The sequence below is a fragment of the Lithobates pipiens genome, unplaced genomic scaffold (assembly GCF_037356315.1).
Source record: "Lithobates pipiens isolate NorthernLeopardFrog02 unplaced genomic scaffold, aLitPip1_a1.2 Scaffold_1, whole genome shotgun sequence".
Taxonomy (NCBI): domain Eukaryota; kingdom Metazoa; phylum Chordata; class Amphibia; order Anura; family Ranidae; genus Lithobates; species Lithobates pipiens.
In genome coordinates this window covers 172,711,847-172,732,993 of record NW_027507685.1, presented here as the reverse complement: position 1 = coordinate 172,732,993, position 21,147 = coordinate 172,711,847, and the positions used below count along the sequence as shown (strand labels likewise).

General features: G+C 44.8%; 1 protein-coding gene and 1 pseudogene across 1 annotated transcript in view; both read left to right on the top strand.

Annotated features, from left to right (window-relative positions):
* FGD1 (FYVE, RhoGEF and PH domain containing 1) overlaps nt 1–21,147 on the top strand; it is a 276,522-nt gene that overhangs the window by 45,770 nt on the left and 209,605 nt on the right. The gene's annotated exons all lie outside the window — the stretch shown is intronic.
* Nucleotides 18,342–18,448, top strand: LOC143989430 (U2 spliceosomal RNA; annotated as a pseudogene).

Below are 21,147 nucleotides of genomic sequence, written 5' to 3'. Positions count from 1 at the left end.
GTTTCAGGGCGCTTTGCAGGCGCTATTTTTAGCGCTGTAGCGCCTGCAAAGCGTCCCAGTGTGAAAGGGGCCTAATAGTAACAACTAGAAACTGCATTTTCTTAAACTTACATTCCAGTTCTTTCAAACAACACAGATATTGGCAGCCATGGAAAGGCAACAAGTGGAGCATCAAGATGCGCAAAATGAATGTCAGGATTAAAATAATGTTCTGTTGACACATTCAGACATTAAAACTGTTGTGAGAGTGAGAGCCCCGTCACGATGAAAATGAGTGTAAAATGGACACAGGACTCCCAAAGAGGCAGTTTGAGAAGTGCCAGCAGAAGATTTGTGGGCAGAGAAAACTATGCTTTACGTTTTCTCTGGATATTTTAAGTCTGGATTGGGGCTGGAAACTTGACGACTTCAAAGAGCTTTGGGAGGGATGGAGTTTTCAGTCTTGTGTTCGGATTTTCCAGAAGTTCTGCAGGTGCACACACCCATTATAAGGCACATCTGAGCATAGTTCATGGGAGTTGGTGTGCTACCGTTTAAGAACCCTGGCAATGTCCTTGAGACAGCACTCCATATGGGAGAGGTTCCAGGTCAGTGGACTGAGAGAGTTTGGCCAGCTGAGAGGATCCAGGAGACCATAGCTGAGACAACTGGAAGAGAGAGTCCTGGGGACCAGAGGGGTCCATGAGTCTTGGAGGAGTATGAAAGCCTGCAGTGGCAGAAGAGCCCCTTCCTAGAGGCCAGGAGTGGGCCTGCACAGCTTTGTACTGCAACCAAGGCTGAGTGAGCCTTGAAAGCCAGGTGGCTTGCCATTTTTGTTTGTGTTGTAATTTTTGGGAGAAGAACCCCTGTGTGGGCAACTCATGCATATATGAACTTTCAGTTTTGTTACTTTCAATAAAAATGGGCTACCACGCCCTTAAACTGAAGTTCCTGTTGGCTGTGAACTCACTGAAAACACATCTACCACTGAGCTTGACAACACCCAATATCACACTGTATTGACAGGATTGCTCATAAGGACACCAGCAGTACATCATGGGGAGCCGCATCCTGAAGGGGAGTGTGGGGAAGGGTGGAGGGTACAAAACAACAAGATGTTCACATCCCAGAAAGAAAAAACTGCTTCAAAAACATGTTATTAGAGAAAGTTCCACAGCAACAAACAGCTGTTAGTAATCGCATACCTCGTGTCTGTGATGTGGTTGCTTAACTGATCCCCTCACACCCCCCCTATTGACCTAGTGGGTATCATTCCAGGCAAAAGGATTGAAATATACACATTGGACACAGTAAGTCTTTGGACATCTAATTGGAAAGTTTATGACACTTTTATTTGCCAACATTCCTAAATAGAAATTTGGAACAAAATGGCTTCCACTTGTTTAGAGCTAGCATTAACTACACAATTACATTTGTCCTACAGATATGAAACCTCATTGACCTCAGTCACCGTGGATCAGTCGCTACTCAGAGGCCTCTTTAAACAGAAGCAGGAGCTTTGGTTTATCACAGTCAGCCACAGTTGCATTCAGTTTAACGCAGCCTCCTCTTTCCTTTGTAATATACTTATATATGCAGACAACATGACCCTTGTCTAAATACCGTCTCTTGAAAATACGGTGGGCCCTTGCTAGTTATATGTACATCATGCACAATAATTCTAGATCTGGCTTTCTAGTTGTGGCTAATAATATTGTATTTGTACCTACTGGCCTTCCTATTTCCCCATTAATTCTGCATTCTCGACATCTTCATGGATAACGGCAGCTCAATGGCCTCTGGTGCTGTAAAGCAGTGGAGCCGCAGTCTCCCTCCTCCTGGGCCTCCAGCTAGCTGCAGATCCTGTAACCTGCCACAGTTCCTCTCAGTTCCCAGAGTGAAACCAGCTTCAGACTTCAGTGCTCCCTGAGTCCTCAGCCCCGACGGTACTGCCAAACCTCCCAAAGTGCCCACTAGTTTGCTGCAGAGCCTCTAGCTTGTCATAGTGCCCTCAACCTACAGCAGCGTCCCACAGTGCAACCCAGCCTCCACAATGCCCTCTAGTCTCCCACAGTGCCCCTGCAAAGTCCCTAGCCTCCTACAAACCCCCCAGCCCCCTGTAAACACCACCCCTCACAGTGGCCCCGGCTCACTCCAGAAATCGAATTTGTTACAGGGCCACCAACTTTGCTGCAGAGTACCTCAACCCCCTTCAGAATGCCCATTCTCCTGCCCCTTCCAGAGCTTCAATACATATTTTGTATTCCCATACTTTTAATGTGTGATTATATATTTTTTTCTACTGTTGGAATATGCAAGGTTTTGGGAAAATTTACCAGGCTCTGGTGAATAATGATGAGAACCATTTTGATAGAGGCAGATGCTTACAATCTGCAGAGCAACATGTTTCCTTAAATTCATTGCAATCAGAGACAGCTGGTTCCATAACCATGGAACATTTTTGTTCATACTGCAACTTAATGAACTGCCCCAGTAGCTGAGTGTACCCATAAATATGAGTACCATATCAAGCAATAATGTCATGTCTATAACAGGCACTGACAAGTTAATTGAGCAGGTTGGAATGCTTTCCCTAGATGTCATTCACTATTGTCCCACTGTTCAGTGCCAACATCAGGGTCTACCTTTCATCTTTCCTCCCTGCCCCTTTCAATGTCATTATTCCATTTGATAAAAGAGTACTCACTGCATTGTGTGGACATTGGCACATGGAGAAGTGCATACAAGTCTGGCATACTGGATTATGCGGAACATGTTGGTCAACTCTGCTGATAAGCCGAACCAAGGATTTCGGTAGACAACGAACAAACTAGCCCTATCACTGGCCATTGCAACCCCATGTGATCTTAAATCTAGCGGGACTGAGTATCTCTGTAAGGAGGACTTGAGGAAAAAGGAGCAAACAGCCGATTGGAAATGGACTAACTTATCGGCTGATCGCAACTACTCGTACCATCTATGGGCGGCATGAAAACCGATAGGTTGGAATGAACAGCATCAGAATGGATATTATATCCAACCTCTACAGATATTGAGAGTGAAAATAAGAATATACTGATTACGGCTGCTCATTGGTAATTGAAGAGTCTACTGCTCGGAAGGGGTAAAGTAATAAACTACTGCAAAACATAACGCCTGAAAGCAGAAATCTAGTGGCCATGAGGTGATTGCTATATAAAATTGCAGTGTTTTCAGTTAGTTCTTTCCACAAATATGGCTCGAATGTGTTACAAATGATATCTGAGGAAATCTGTGGTGGCTTTTTACAAAGTATTGATCTATACAAGTAACTGACTTATTTAAGTGGATCCGAACGCATAATCTACATCCTGATATCAGCAGATCAGCTGTGTTGCCAACTCCGCTATATTGTAGCAATACGTTCTTATTAGATTTTAGCTATGGGGAATCACATACACACCAAGCTCCCCACTATAGACTAACTACGTTAATACATATATGAGGGAAACTGTTTTCCAATTGGGGAGTCTGGTGTGTATACGATTTGATTGGCGCCTTGTCCGTTCGTCTGTCTTTTATGTGTGTGTTTTATGTTTACTTATATCTTAAAGTTCGGTTGTAGGACGCACTAACAGTGCATATGTTGGATTTGTATGGTGTGTCACTAGTTTGTAGCTCAGCAAGGTTGAATGTTATTTAGCTATAGGGTAATGTGATTTTACAACAATATGGTCTATTTGTAGTATTTATTAATAAAAGGTTTAAATTAATGACAATCACTCTATATGTGTCCATCATAGCCATAGTAGCTGTCTTTCTTTTCTCCCTTTTTTTCTGAGTTGGGATAAAATTTTGTCCATACTTAGAGGAGAAGAGAAATATCCTTCTGTTTTATGATTATGTGCAGCAACCATGACGGATGCCAAGACTGCCTTTACGAATCGGGTATAACGATGTTCTACTTCGCTGTTGTAATACTCAGACTATTGATGTGGTGGTTCACAAACACTTCTGTGCTTTGATTGTGGCATTGAACATGTCATGTTCTATTTTCCATTGCACGGACGTTGGAAGTGGGCACATACAGTAACGAAGGCATTGGATTCTTATTTCCCAACAGTTGTGTTTCTGCTGGACCTGTTAGCATTGGGTGGTTTCAATATTGTATCTTTGATACCTGGTAAAATGTAATTTGGTATATTGCTGGCAAATTCACTTAACTTGCAAAAAATGCTGTACAGTATATTATTATGACACAGGATTTATATAGCGTCATCAGTTTACACAGCGCTTTACAACTTGAGGGTAGACAGACAGTACAAGTACAATACACTTTAATACATTAGGAGTCAGAGGGCCCTGTTCCTTAGATCTTACAATCAAAGAATATATTACAACCTATATCATGGAAACCATTTAAGCTGTTCACTTTTTGGCTAACATTTATTGCCAATTAGAATTTTTAAGAAACATGTATGGCCTGATAGACTAGTGACTATTTATACTGTGGCAGGCACACAGACTGTCACCGTGTAGATGTGGTTATTGACACAAGGATTGTTAGCACTGGCAAGAAAATGGTGCCTGTGAGCACAGGTCAGATAGCCAATTAAGACAGGTAGCTTTGCTACGCAAAGAGGAGAGCTGGGTTGTAGGCCAGTGCTGCTGAGACAGTGGTTAAAGCGGTTTTGTACAGAAAATTGCAAGTTCATCTTATTCAAATGGCTTTGGAACATAGATGCAGTTATGACCATTGAAATAAAATAATATGCAGTATTTACCTTTTATTTTTAATGTTTATGCCGACTTCCGGGCTCTCCTCCCGTGGGAGTAGGCGTTTTTATGGGCTTCGCAATGGTCCCTGGGAACTTTTTTAGCTATTTCCCAGGAATCAGTGGGGGACACAGTCATGCCGAAATCTTGTGAGATTTCGGAAGGAGGACGCCGGTCACGTGACGAGGGCATGTCCGAAATTGCCATTTTGAAAGTGGGCAGGCAGCTCTATCTGCCATTACCACTATAGTACAGGAGGCAAGAGGAAGGAAAACAAAGAGGACACTCAATGAGCATGTGCGAGATGGAGCGGTGGATGCTGGGAGCTCAGCATCATCGCATCCAGGAAGTAAATGCCTGTGGGCTTCAAACGCCCACAGTGAAAATGGAAACCGCCGGACTGTTTTTTTAAAAGTTTTCCTTAGCAATGTCACGCCGGGAGTTAAAAAGACGCAGATCGTGACTGCAAAGACACCGTAGGAATCGCCCACCAGTGACACAGGTAAAAAAAAATAAAAAATGGCAGCGGAATCCCGCTTTAAAGTAGAAACCCTATAGGTGGTGTCCACTTCAACTACAGCACTGCCTTACACACACTGGAACCCTGACTGAATCCAGGCTCTTCCCATTTGCCTATAAACGACTAATTGTTCTGGCTCTCCCAGTGTCAGTAACCAAATCTACACTCTTACAGGCAGTGCACCTACCACGCTGCACAAGTACATTGGTTTGCACTGAAACTAGCAAAATTTATAGGCTGAACTAGAAATTCTTCCATCCATTTGTGAACTTATTCTATAGACAGGCCTTTTTTTGCTAGCTGTGCCAAGTGGCATTAACCCCTGGAACTATGCATACACCATCAAATGGTAGGTCAGTGAGCCTCAACTCAAGGAGCCCCTAGCAACCTCTGGAACCTCCACGGAACCCTGAATGAATGAATGAATAACTTGTATAGCGCTGCATATGCAAACTAAATGCCTCAAGGCACTTTTTCCGCCAATGTTCATCTGGGTCTTCAGAAGAGATGGGTCTTGAGATGGCCCATTCTCAACCCTGGTTGAGAATGGCTGCTACAGGCAATACAGTGTGACAGTCTAATAGCTACTGTATGCTGAATGAGATATGGGATGTTGATCTAGATATATGCCTGTAATTGTATCTATTGTATAGTAGGACACATATGCTTCTTAGGAAGCACCCCAGGGATCCTGCACAGGCTAATGTGTTTTTATTGTCACAACACATTTATTATTTATAACTAATAAATGTGATATTTGACACAATCTGTGAATCAGCTTTGTTTAATTACATTTTTCATTTAAGTTGAAGTTATGAATTTGTCAAGTGTTGCATGCTATTTGTAAAGTTTTTAAAAAATATATAATTTTGAAAAAATGACTGCTGTATTAACCAGAGGGCAGGCGCAGACTTCATTTAAGTAGCTTCAAAGCCAAAGCTTTATTTTTTCATTTAAATAGTTTATGGAAGAGTTAGAACCTCTGTCACGGTTTTTATTTTGTGTCCTCACTAGGAAGATCCACCCCATCTGTGTTTGTACTGGAGACTATTGTCATATGGAAAGTGATTAGAAATCCAACATTTTACAGTTGTCTTCAAGGGGACATCTGTTCTATCTTAGAAGGCAGTGCCCCTGAGTATAAGAAACTTCCTCTCTCTTCCTGCGGTCTCTTGGACAAGAGGTAAAGAGAAATCTCCCCCCGAACAGACACAGACAGAAAAAAAATTTGTGATTATTTAGGTTAGTCTTTTTCAACCTTTTTAACATGGTGGGGGGGATATGATCAACATGTACAAATATATATGGAGTCCATATAACAAACTTGGTGTTGAGTTATTCACTTTACGGGCAACACAGAGGACAAGAGGGCACTCTTTACATCTAGAGGAAAAGAGATTTCATCTCCAAATACGGAAAGGTTTCTTCACAATAAGAGCTGTGAAAATGTGGAATGGACTCCCTCCAGAGGTGGTTCTGGCCAGCTCAGTAGATTGCTTTAAGAAAGGCCTGGATTCCTTCCTAAATATACATAATATAACTGGGTACTAACATTTATAGGTAAAGTTGATCCGGGGATCAGGAAGGATTGTTTTCCCCTCCTGTAGCAGATTGGATCATGCTTTGCTGGGGTTTTTTGCCTTCCTCTGGATCAACTGTGGGTATAGGATTGGGTATATGGTATTTTATGATATTTGTTATTTTATTTTTATTTATTTTTTATGGTTGAACTGGATGGACTTGTGTCTTTTTTTTCAACCCGACTAACTATGTGGGGGAGGCTTGAAATAACTGTCAAGGCTTATGAAACCCCTGCCAAAAAATACTATATATACTCAGCTCACAGTAAGTTAAGACTGGTGGTCAGTAAGAAGAATGCTTTTTCTATTGGTGATCAGTGGGAAGAATGCTTTTTCCATTGGTGATCATTGGGAAGAACGCTTTTTCCATTGGTGATCATTGGGAAGAACGTTTTTTCCATTGGTGATCATTGGGAAGAACGCTTTTTCCATTGGTGATCACTGGGAAGAACGCTTTTTCCATTGGTGATCAATCAGAAGATCGCTTTTTCCATTGGCGGTCAGTTGGAAGAATGCTCCTTATTTTGGTAGTCAGTGAGAAGCATGCCTATTCCTTTGGTAGGCAGTGTGCAGAATGCTTCTTCCACTGGTGGTCATTAAGAAGAATGCCCTCCCTACAAATATCCAAAAAGATAATTGGCTAAAGGCAGAAATTGCTCAAGAAACCCCTAGTAACCTTTGGAGGAACCCTAGTTGAGAAAGTCTGGTTTAAGCTTTCCTCCATGTATGCAAAGGACAAAACACTTAGGACTCATTCAGACTTATGTGTTGTGGTAACGCACAATAGAATGCATATTTTACCATGAATTACTGAAACACACAGACAGTGGTGTATTACAGAGTCGTTGGTTTTGAATGACAACCCAACACACTAAAGACATGAACCTTGAAAAAAAATCTGCATTGTAGTGCACCATAACATACATTAACACATGGCCATGCTTTTTTTTAGACTGGATTGGAAAAAAAAGTGCAGGTCTGATTTTAGGACAGTTGTTGTTCGAATGAGGTCTTAATGGACCTCAAGAGAGAGAGGGGGCAGGGCCGAAAGGCAGCTCCGTTTCTGAATGAACACACAGAGCTGCAGTTCAGCTCAGGTGTCCCCATAGCAAGCTGCTTTCTGTGGGGGCACTCGCCAGGAGGGAGGGTCTAGGAGCAGCTAAGAGGGACTCAAGAAGAGGAGGATCCAGGCTGCCCTGTGCAAAATCACTACACAGAGCAGGTAAGTATGACATGTATTTTATTTTTTTAAACAAGACTTTACAATCACTTTAAGTCTATTCTTCGCTTTTTTTTTTTCAGAGCTACCGATGCCACTGCCATCCAGCACTCCCAGGTGTGTCGAATAGCGGGTCCCACACTGGGCAGGGTAGTTCTTGCTGCTGGCTGCTACATCACTACAGGACATAATATGAATGTAGCGCAGGGTTACCACCTTTTCTTCAAGCCAAACCCGAACACTTTAGCAACCTGGGACACCTTTGTGTGCCCCAAGGAGAGTAGTAATGCGGTGAGCATAGCGTGCTGCAGTGAACATTGGGTGTGGCCAAATTGCTCTTGCTGACATCACCTCCCTGCCCCCCAAGTGATGCCAAACCTGCCCCCAGCTCCAGGATGGCAACAGATTTATGTGTGACTATCTTGATTACTTGGGTAGCCACAGCCCAGTCTGAACAATGTGTCCAGGTTTCAGTCCACCTGAAACCCAAACACATGATTCAAAATCCGGACTGTCCGGGTGAATCCCGGACAGGTGGCAAACCTAATGTAGCAGCCTGCTTGAAGGACCATAACACCCAGCATGGAAAGCTTTGGGTAGGAGGGGCACTGGTAGCTCCATAAGAGTGTGAATATTTGACGCAATGCAAATCAAAAAGCTAAGAATTCAGCATGTTTTTTTTGTTTTGTTTTTTACAGGCTAGTGCTATTAGTATTTTTCTTTCTAGGTAACAAGGTCACTTTAGTAGTTTTTGTGTAGCAAGCTCTTTAAAACGAACAGCATTTGGACGAGTCCCACATCCCACGCAGAGAGTTCAACGTTCATACGATTTGTTTTTATAACTTCCTATAAAATACATGAGTAGTAAAGGAAATCTTTGCTATCCTCAGAGCATTCCACGGATTTTAAGACATCTGATTACAACACAAAAAAAAAGAGCCCTTTGCTTATAAGCCGCGGATGAAACTGGGTTTTCCTGCCCATATTCCTAGAACAGCTACAGAAATGCTGCCCTCAGCTTTTCAACACAAAAGGCTGAATGTGCTCACAAATAACTTTTCCTCCGTCTTGCAAACAGCCTCTGCGGCAGCCGCTGTAATAATTTCCATATGTCACATTGGGATATTAAGAAAAAGAGCAATTGGACAGAGCAGTGCAGAGCTGGCAGCGAGGGTCTCGTTGCCTGTCCTACTAACTGAGGCCACAGATACCTATATGTGTGTGTAATGCTATTTCCAGACACAATAAATGTATGACTATTGCACATGTATATCTTATGAGACTCATAAGAAAGATCTCTGGTTATTACAGAGTTTTAATATAACTTAAACTTGATATAATTGTATGGTGATTGTAATCATACAGGTTTACTCAAAGCCCAAGACTACTATTTCCATATGTGCTACTTGATTGCTGTTCATTCCTCATTGTCTCAATTATAAAAAGTTAACTTTTTTTTCTCTTATTTTAAAGGATAGCTATACTTCCATACTAGTAACCATCTCCCACACTCGCACACAACACCCAAAGTCATCTGGCCACACTCCTACCATTTCCACGCTGTGTGGCCCATGAGGCAAATCCTTTTTATACCTTTTGTTGAGTCCATCTATTATCATAGATGGCCTCTTCAGAGAAAGAATGGGCAGGAGAACAGGGAGGTATTTTCCCCCTGGGCCAGTACTAATAAGGTGTTTCACCATTCCCACATTAATCTGCGTGAGACTCCCAGTCAGGGCTGCCGATGGGGCAGTATAACCGGCCCTGTTGTACAGGGGCCCCGGCCCAATCAGCTCTGCAGGGGGGTCCGGGCAGCTTTAAAATTCATTTATAGCAAGAATAAAACAGGACTTAACCACATCTCCAAACCTGCTTGCTTACTGGGGTGTAAAAATTATCTGGGCCCCATCAAGTCAACAGAGGAGCCCAGGAGATGACAGCACAAGAGGAACTTTTTTTTTTCCAACAACCATATGACACACTGTGACAGAGCCATACAGCACCTGCTGTGCTGTGATCATGATAACGATGATGACCACAAGCACAGTGAGATGTTAGTTTACATTTGTGTTTGCTGGGGACAGTAAAAACAAGCAGTTTAGCTGTGTTTTTACCACCACTTAACCATTCTCCTTTAAGAACCTTTCACCAAAGCTTTCCAATTAGGGCAGCCTCTCCGTTTTTCATGCGGACCTGATTGAAAGTGCCATGTAGGTCTACAGGAGTCTGGGTGTAAATGGACTTGTGTCTGTTTACACCCATCTACCTCCATGTCCATTCAGGTCCAAAAGAAAAATGGAAAAGGACTGCATCCTTTTCTATTTTTCCAGACCTGAATGTGACAGATCAGAGGTGGCCTGATATAAATGGACACAAAGTCCATTTACTACATCTGGCCACTAATATAGTCCATTCAGAAGTCCACCCCTGTCCACTGTGTGGAGTATGTAGACACAAATTGAACAGGCACATGTCAAAACACTGACATCTGCCCCATTCAGCTCCACTTTTGAATGGTAACAGCTTCCTGGCAGAATAACTGAGGTGGGTTCAGACTAGAGTATGAACATGCCTGAGCTCATTCCTGCTTGTAGCAAAGTCCTGGGCCCCTTTAGGCCTACTGGTGACCTCAAGAGTCAGGGACAGCTGACATCCTTCTGTGTAGAGTGGGTTGCAAGGCATGGTCCCAACCCATGCGCTGCTCTCCTGCTTCTGGATAGGCCCTCAGACAGCCTAGCAACGCGATGGATAGGCCTCGGGCATACGGCCTAGCAGCCCGGGGCATCATGACACATGTCTACCCCGTTAGCTGTCCAGGTGGCACAGAACCCCGATCACCTGACTCCACTCAAATAAATAGGCTCTCCCAGCAGTCCAAGGAACCCAAGAAAATCCCTGCCCATTGGCTGAGACACCCCATTCATTCCAAATCTGCCCTTGCTCTGCCCTTGTCTTCGCCAGTGTGACCAGCTACATTGCCACCTAGTGACAGAAGAGAAAAGTGCAGCAAGTCTAGAATTAGGGGGAAATCAATTGATCTCCTAACAGTTGGCCAAGGAAACTATCGCCTGGCTACTAAATTTAATAGCAGCCCTGCCTAAACATCAAGGTGCTACATGCAAATTAGTTATTGTAAAAAGATCTAATATACGACACCTCTGCCACTTTATATGTGCAATAAGTTTAGAATATTATAGTAATGGTTATTAAGTTTGTAATAAGTACAGTATATTATACATGATGCACATTCTAAGTAGAGATGCCTTATTTTAGAACTTTCCTGTCAATAACCAGAGTGAATTCTGTAGCTGCCTAATAAATATCTTAATAATGGACAGGGGCAGGGCTAGGGGTGTAGTCAATTAGGTAGGCTGTATGGGGCATGTAAAAACACAGTGTAGCACTAAAAAAAATCTAAGAAACAGCATAATACAGTGCAATAAAATTGTAAAAAACAAAGAAATGATATATGCTGAAAAAAGTATATTAATATAGTCCAGTGACTATAAACTAATGAAAACATGAAAATTCACCACTGTAGTGAGCTAATTAAAGCAAATGTCCATAAATGTGAAGGACTTAGGATCCACTCTTGAGGTGACACTTGGAAAATGGAAAAAAAAATGGCTGGCCGTTAGAACACCAGAGATAGTATATCTTCCACCAAGGAAATGGGTTATGTACTGTTACCGGACGGAGTGGACTCACATGCCAGCAGCAGTGAGTCAATCACGCTTGTATTGGCCAAAGCCTGGGAGTCCAACGCTGCACAGGACTTGGATGGAACTGGAACTCAGTCGGAGATCGATCCAGACATGGATGGTGGGTGAAAAAAAATTGTTCTCACCTTGAGACTGGCTCTCCGATGATCGCTGCTCTGGCAGGTCTTCCACACTACAGCCATTCATGGCTGTATGGGGCCCCATGATTTCTAACAGCGGCCCTGCCCACAGTTAGTGACACATGGTGGGCATTATATAGCTACCCACTTCATGTTCACACCTGTGATCACAGTGCCTTGCAGTGTGAAGTCTTCCAGCACTCGCTTTGTTTGTGGTTCCATAACTGAATGTCGGGAGTCTCAGTCCACAGTAGTCACAAGAAACCAGAAGAGATGAGAGCAAACAGGGCACAGGAATGTATTGAAACCAAGTATTAATGGGCAATGAAAAATATTATTATCACAGGTATTTTTTTATGTACTTTATATAGTGCTGCCAATTTGCGCAGCGCTTTTACATATATGTTGTACTTTCACATTAGTACTCACATACATACATATACTAGGGCCAATTCAGACATGAACCAATTAACTTACCAGCATGTCTTGGGTGTGTGGGAGAAAACCAGAGTACCCAGAGGAAACCCACACAGGCACAGGGAGAATATGCAAACTCCAGGCAAATAGCGTTCTGGTTGGGATTGAAACCGGCGACCCCAATGCTGCTCTGTACTCTCTGTGTGATGCAATTTCAGCCATACAGGAGCCTTTTTTTGGTCCGCAGCAGAATCAGATTGCATGGGTGTTCACAGCCATGCAATCCGATTCCTGTCCGAATTTGCAGTTTACACTTCGAAATTCGAAATGATTTGGGAGTGTCATTGGCTTTCAATTGACACTCCCAGCAGTTTGCATAGGGCAGTGTGAGCTGCCTCTGGGAGACATGCGATGCGGGAACCTGCAGTGAATTTGTAGGGTTCCCGCATCGCTGCAGTGTGAACCAAGCCATAAGGAGAATTCTTGCAGGTGCTGAAGCAATCTCTTTGCCTCACTGCACGCCTGGTGGCAATGAATCTTATGACCTCAGTGCTGCAAGACCACATTTCTGGACACATTGACAAGACTTTAAAAACCTATGTATAACGCAAATGGGGAAAAAAATAGTGCCATGTTTGGAATGATAACATGAACAATTAGGACAGCGACAGGAATAGAATAAGCACCGCTAGCTAGTGTTGGTTGGTATAGAGACTGACAGCTGCTCATTAAATTTTCATGGAACCTCTGTATTTAATTATTTTCTCTGAACTAATCATGCTTGAAGCTACTTGGTTTCTATGGTTATCAAACATTGTTCTGACTAGAGATGGTACATCTGTCCTCATCTTACCTGCATGCTTGATCTGTTTTATCATGAGCAATATAAAGTTTTTATATCTCTTGAATTATTATGCAAAATTATACACCGATCAGCCATAACATTATGACAACCCACCACAACATGACCACCCACCTAATATTGAGTAGGCCCCCCCTCCCTTTTTCCACCAAAACAGCCCTGACCCGATGAGGTATGGATGCCACTAGACCTCTGTAGTATTTTATGGAGCCTATTATGTTGGGATTACAGTTGTTAATCCCTACACTGTGTGCATAAATAGAAATACACAGCCCTCTGTAGCCTAGGACAGTGTTTCTCAACCTTTTTTTTCAGTCAAGGCACTCTTTAAAAGTGTGCACAGTGTTAAGGCACCCCCAGAACCGGTGCTTGATTATTTCACACCCTGGGCAAGACTAACACACATCCCTGCCCCCCCCCCCCCCCGGTTGACTTGCCCAGGGCGCGAGTGACTACAACAGGGAACAGGGTCAGATAGAGCAGACTCACTGGGCATGATAGTTTCGCCTATGCCTGGAGACCTGAAGGTGCGTGCCTCCTCAGCTGTGCCCACCTCGTCTAGCTCCCCACTGTCCTCCACTTCCTCAGCTATGCCCACCTCGTCCGGCTCCCCACTGTCCTCTTCTGGCCCCTCAGCTGTGCCCGCCTCGTCCAGCTCCCCACTGTCCTCCTCCACCTCCTCAGCTGTGCCCGCCTCGTCTGGCTCCCCACTGTCCTCCTCAGCTGTGCTTGCCTCGTCTGGCCCCTACTGTCCTCTTCTGGCCCCTCAGCTGTGCCCGCCTTGTCCGGCTCCCCACTGTCCTCCTCTACCTCTTCAGCTGTGCCCACCTTGTCTGGCTCCCCACTGTCCTTCTCAGCTGTGCTTGCCTCGTCTGGCCCCCCCACTGTCCTCCTCAGCTGTGCCCAACTCATCCGGCTCCCCACTGTCCTCCGCCTCCTCAGCTGTGCCTGCCTCGTACGGCTCCCCACTGACCTCCTCATCTGCACCCACCTCATCCAGCTCCCCACTGTCCTCAGCTGTGCCCGACTCAGACGACTCCCCACTGTCCTCTTCCACCTCCTCAGCTGTACTCACCTTGTCCTGCTCCCCACTGTCCTTATCCACCCCCTCATTTGTGCCTGTTGGACATTCTTTAGCCCCTTGTGTTCCCCGGCCAGGCTAGAGGGGAAGTCAGCGGGTGTGGCAGCGTCCCCTAAGCAGCAGTGCACCCTAGGCAGCTGCCTAGTTTAGCTTACGGGAAAGCCGGCCCTAAGCACCCCATTCTAAAATGTTAAAAATGAAACAAATAGTTTTACTTAATGCACCAACATCCACATACATAGGACACCCAACATTTAGCGGTGATTTGCTCTCACGCAGGTTTGCACACTGGTACTGACTATTATGCTAGTGTTTCTCCTCTCCCTTGTTTTCTCTCCCTCACTCAACTAATATAACCCCAGTAATGATGGAAAGGGGCAGGGGAGGGACAAACAAAGATGCTGTGCATAGGCCTCATGTTCTCCTTATCAACTGATTACATCATTGGTTGTTAAGACATAGGTGTCTAGAAGGTTATAATTGCGCACAATGAAAACCTGTGGCTTTCTGTAACTAAAGGGCAGGCTTGATCCACCCACTGGCTTGTATACACTTTTTGGGCAATTTTTAGGCATTTTTCCAAGGCACCTCTGAAGAAACTGGAAGGCACCCTTGTTGAAAAAGGCTGGCCTAGGATGGCATAGCACTCCCCTGCGGGTTTAAGGCCTGGTTCACACTAGTGCTATTCCAGACATCGCATTTCTGTGCACATCACATGCAATGTCTGTGCGATATGATTTCAGCCATGCAAACTGTATGGCTGAAATCACATCGCATTTGCACCAAAATTATGCAGGACCCTTTTTTTTTGGTCCGCACCCCACACATGGGTGTTCACACTAATGCAATCCGATTCCTGCACCATTTCACAGTTCGCACTGCGATCTACGAGCTGATCTGGTGGTGTCGTTAACTTTGACACCCGCATGAATTTTCAGATCTCATTGTGAACCACTGTGCGATTCAGGCGCAGCGCAGGAATACACACTGGATTTGCATTGTTCTCACATCACACCAGTGAATAGCAGTGAATACGGCGGCAGGTCGGCTCTCCTGCGCAAGCTGTTCGCCAGCTCGTGCAGGTGTGAAAGCGGGCAGGCGCATGCTGACAGCAGCGCGCACTCGCGTCTGCTGCATGCGGGAGTGTGCCCGCGTGTCGGGCGGACTCTATGTCCGCCAGCGGCCTGCGATCGCCTCTTACAGAGGCAAAATGGGGAACTTCCTTTGTAAACAAGGCAATTCCCCGTTCTAACAGGTGACATGACATGAATCTACTGTTCCCAGTGATCGGGAACAGTGCTCTCTGTCATGTTCCTGTAAGCCCATCCCCCCTACAGTTAGAACACACCAAGGGAACACATTTAACCCCTTGATCGCCCCTAGTGTTAACCCCTTCCCTGCCAGTGGCATTTACACAGTAATCAGTGGCTATTTATAGCACCGATTGCTGTATAAATGTCAATGGTCCCAAAAAAGTGTCTGATCTGTCCCCCGCAATGTTGCAGTCCTGCTAAAAATTGCAGATCATCGTCATTACCAGTAAAAATAATAAAAATGCCGTAAATCTATCCCGCTATAACTTTTGTTCAAACCAATCAATATATGCCTATTGCGATTTTATTTTACCAAAAATATGTAGAAGAATACAAAATCACAAAATTGTCGCTCTTTGTTTAAAGTACAAAAAAAAAGAAACTGCAGAGGTGATCAGCTCTATTTGTGGGGAAAAAAAGGACATCAATTTTGCCGTATTGCAAAAAATGATCCGGTCTTTAAGGGGTAAATCCTTCCAGGGTTAAGTAACAAGAGTTTCCTCCCCAACCTGTGATTAGGCAGTAAAATGAGAAGAAGCAGACTGGTGAGTTCTTCTGCTGGCCACTCTGATTTCCCTTCCTATTAACATATACTGTAACTTGTCAACAAAATTTGCCTGCGGCCAGTGCCGGTGGTACCACTAGACAAACTAGGCAGTTTGCTCTGCAGCATGCAACTAACTCTCTGCAGGCAGCTTCTCCATCTGTCCATAGTGTCACAGGCACAGCGGATGACCGTGTCCCAAAGATGGAATGAAAGTGAACAACATCCCCTGCACGCCTCTATGATCAGTGACCTTCTGTCTGTCTTACCAGCCTCTGAGTCAGTGGTGTATCCATGTGTACAGGGGTAGGGGGGCTCTGTGACCCACACTGCATACATGGATGATCCCCTGGTTAACAGTCAGGGTCAATCGGTGCAGCGGGAGGGACAGCTGCAAGCCCTGATCTCCCTGTATGGCATTTCAGCTGACAGCCACTTCTCCTCTCACAGCTGTCAGCTGAAATGCCTTACAGGGAGATCAGGGCTTGCAGCTGCTGTCCATCCAGCCGCACCGATCATCCCCGACTGTCCTCCATCTCCATCTCCGGCCCCGTGTCCTCCTTCTCTGGCCCCCCTCTATGTCCTCCTCCTCCGGCCCCTTGCCATGCTCCTCCTCTGCCCCCCTTGTCCCCCCACAGCCGGCTTCCCTGCTCTCCTCTCCCACTGGCTGCTGGGAGATCTGTCAGGATGGAGAGCGGTGAAAGGGGCTGGTAAATATGTAATTTACTGGCCCCTGGCTTTTCTGAATTGGACACAGTGAGCAATCACTACCGCCCGCTCCTGTGTCCTGTGATAACTGAGCAGAGTAACCTGTGATTACTCTGCTTCAGTGTATGAGCCTCTGTCTCCTCTCCATTCATCTTCAATGCTGAGGCTGCTTAGAAAGGGAATGGGGAATCTCTGTCCTCAGTCCCTTTCTCTGTCTCAGAAGGGGAGATGTCAAGGGGTCACCACCCAGCCCAATCTCACCAGGGCTGATGAAAAAAAATGTACACTAAATATTAAAAAATACAATTGTAAAAAAAATTATAAAAAAATAAAATTGTAAAAACATAAAATAAGATCACACTACTGACAACACCCCCCAAAAAAAAGCATAAAAGCATTTTGAAAAAAATGAATGAAATTGTAGAAATATAAACACATAAAAATAAAAAATCTACCAACACCATCCACTGCCCCATAGAGACAGGTTCAAAATTGTTCCTCTCACTAGCAGGGTCGCTTCAGATCAGAGCCCCAGGACCAGTGAGTGAAACACTGTCACTGACATTGTATTACTGTATATAGTTTATATAGATGGATCTGTTCATCACACTGATGTGTGTCTGTGTACCGAGCACATGGCCTGGGTGTAAGGATCCCTTCTCCCTTCCCAGTAGGCTTTATTTGATGGGCACTGATAGGCTGCGTTTGATGGGCAATGGCGAGCCTGCATTTGATGGACACTGGTGAGCCTGCATTTTATGGGCACTTGTGAGGCTGCATTTGATGGGCACTGGTGAGGCTGCATTTGATGGGCACTGATAAGATGCATTTGATGGGCAATGGTGAAGCTGCATTGATGGGTCTAGCAAAGTGTTGCATGCAAAATAGTAGCAGTCATTAAAAAGGTGGGGTACACATGGGCAAGGCAAAGGGGGTGGAGTCAGGGGTGGAGCTGGGGGGGAGGCAGCAAAATTAGGTTTTGCCTAGGGTGTCAAAAATCCTTGCACCAGCTCTGCATGTGGCATACCTGATTTGCCCTCAGTCCTACCCGATCCCCCTGTTTCACAGATCTACAATATGCTGATACTAAGATACAGTCAAATACCTACACTGCTTGCATTTAAAAGAAAAATACATTTAACAATGCATTCATGTACACAGAGCTGCATTAATTTGTGTCTTTGATGACAGTCTCCCTGCCTGGGGTTCAGCTTTAACAGTTTTGCTAATTATATTTAAATGCATGCTAAATATATGCTCATCTATGATGCAAATTGCGCTTCAAAAACAAGATTTTTTTTTGAAGGGTGACTGGAAATGTTTTGTTGGCCTAAATATCCCTTATAAATTGTCAGAAATCTGCTGTTCATTTTATGTGCTACCTGAAAACTTCTTTCTGTATTAGCAGTGGCTCCATCTCAGTTATCTCCCACTGAAAGCACCCTTGCCTAAATTACAGCTGTTGTAAAATCTAGATGGTTGGACCCCCACCTGACAGGTCTCCTACTGGTGTCATGTCTTTATCGCTTCTCTGCTTTTTGGCTAAGATCAAGTGTAGTATCTGTTCTTATCAGTAGCCAAAGGAGGCACTGTGTTACCCCTATAGAGAGGGGAGGGCTAGCACTTCCAATGGCGTAATTAGCACCTGAAAGGATGGTTTTGGGGGTCGGTGCATGTTCGAGTATGAGCTGTCCAGAAGGGTGCCCCTGGTGAGGATGGGTGCTGCATCGGATCTGACCCAGAGGGTTGGGTCACCGGCCTTCTAGCCTAGATTGGGGTAGCTCTAGCTCCGGACAGTTTTTTGGGAGAGAACGCTTTCTCGCCTACAGCACTGGGGTGGAGCGGTTAGTACTTCCTGAATATAATTAGGTAGGAGTGATGGGAGCAAGGGTTGAGTTTGTTGAGGTCCGGGCTCTCTCCCAGCTTCAGAACTTCAAGCCTTCCTGCCTGGGGTGGGGGCTGCTGTGGTCTGGGCTGTTAGTCAGGGCGGTCTTGAAAGCCTATGGAGTCTGTGCCCCTGGAGTGGCAGTCCAGGGGTGCCATAAGATCACTGTGAGTGAGGGTCACTTTGATTTTTGGCACCAAGGTCACTACACCATATAACACGCTTTTTTTAGCACCTGCCTCTTGGGCCGGGCCTTTTTTTATTCCTGGCCAGAGGGCCTGGTCATTGTTTTACACTGTGGCCACCTTTTCACTCTCCTCTCCACTTATTCCTTCCCCACTTTATTTAATTTATTCCTTTGTTTGTCACGTTTTTGTATTTTTATGTTGTACACTGCACGTGTGTTGGGTAGCGTCGCAGGTCCTCGGGCCTGTCCTGAAAGTCTGGGGAGGGGGTGGACACGGCCTTTTGGCTTAGTTCACCCTCTCTCTTCCGGGGTCTCCCTTCGGGGGAGCCCCACCTAGTACTTGGGTGGGTCTATTTCGGCAGACCTTCCAAAGAAAGGGGTCCGTCTGGTTTCGGCCAGATGGATCAAGTTTTAAGTACCCATGTCCCTGTCAAGAGCCTAACGCCCCGGGGCGGGGGATTCAGGGCAAGGCCCTCTGATTTCAGAGGGCTTGTGTACCCGTTGCACTTTTTTGTGTTTCACTCCTTATGTGTGTGCACATTTTTTTGGCACCGGGTGAAGCTTTTGAGTGTGTTTTGCACGCCATCGGCTTTCCAAAAAATAGTCATGTCTTTACTGCTATTTGCAGCCTGGCAATGCAGTTTAATGCCATCCCAGCTACCTAAAAAAAGAATGGCTAGCAGGACTACTCTGCTCAACTGCTGCCTCCTGGCCATTTTTTAATCTGGGCGTTCATGCCACTGTGGACCCTAAGGGTGCCCTGACCTATCTCAACCAAAGCTCCTATCCAGTGTGTGTGTGTGTGTGTGTCTGCGTGTATGTGTGTGTGTGGGGGGGGGGGAGCCAGGTTCTCTAAACTTTCTAAACAAATGGCGGTTGTTACTGCCAGTTTTACTGTCCCTAAGACTTTGGGGGGGTGGGGGCTGTGACCAGTTGTCGGAGCAGAAATAAAAATTACATAGTGCGCTGATGTCAGTGGAAGGAATGGTGCCGCACTGTTGGTTTCAGTGGAAGTGGTGCCTCATAGTTGGTGGCAGTGGAGGAATAGTGTCTCAAGGGCCGGATAAAGGCAAGCGAAAGGCCACATCCAGGCCCAAGGGCCACTGTTTGGAGTCAGCTGCTCTAGAAGATGTGTTAGATCAGGGCCGTACCAGATCTGTAGAATTATAAATCGTTTGACAGGTAAGAGTTCACTTTTTGAATATTTTCATCTTAAAGCGCTACACGTTCCTGTGAGTGAGGAATATCCCAGCAGAGGTCATCAGAAGCTTCTCCAGACACAGAAATGTGTGAATGCTCCTAAACTGATAGTTTGACCAGCTATCAGCTAATTATTAATGTAATGCAATTAATTTAGAACTTAGGCCAACTCTGCATATATATATATTTTTTTTTACCTATTTATAAACAATATAGAGTTTGGGATTATAAGTACAATTTCTGTGTTTGCAGATGACACCAATCTGTGTAGTGAAATAACCTTACAGGATATATCCAATTTACAAGCAGATCGGTTATGGCTGCAGCTAGATGCCATAACCCCGATATCATTCTTTCCCTTAGGTAGCCTGTTTTCCAATAAAAGTAATCCCAACGGCGGAGTCGCTGCGGGATCACTTTTAGAAGCGGCGGAATATGTGGCCCACCTGCCTCTTCCTGGTGGTTCCCGGGATAACGTTACTGATTGCTGAGCCAGAGAACCATCCAGCGTCGGCAGGGTTTTTGCATAGAGATGAGTGATGCCAAGATGGCCACCGCTCATTTTTATGCCCTTGGAGGACCGGAGCAATGTCAATGTCACTTCTGGTTCTCGAGCCATGTAAAGATAAAAGATAAAAAAGCAAAAGATAAAAAAAATATATTATGTCTTTTTTTTAAAATTCATTAAAGTGTATTTTTCTCCCAAATTCTCGTATGAAAAACCGCTGCACAAAAAACTGTCTGACATACAAAATTTCAGTAACCACTATTTTATTTATTAGGGTCTCTGCTAAAATATATATATATATATATATATATATATATATATATATATATATATATATATATATATAATGTTTGGGGGTTCTAAGTAATTGTTTAGCAAAAAATACTGATTTAGGCTGGGTTCACACTATTGAAAATTGGAATGCGGCGAAACCTGCATCCAATTCGCCTGACAGGAGAGTGTTACCGGCTCTTAATGGAGCCGGTTTACACACCTCCGGGGCACACAGCAAAAGAGCCCTGTGCATCTTTGGCTCCATTTCAGGTCCG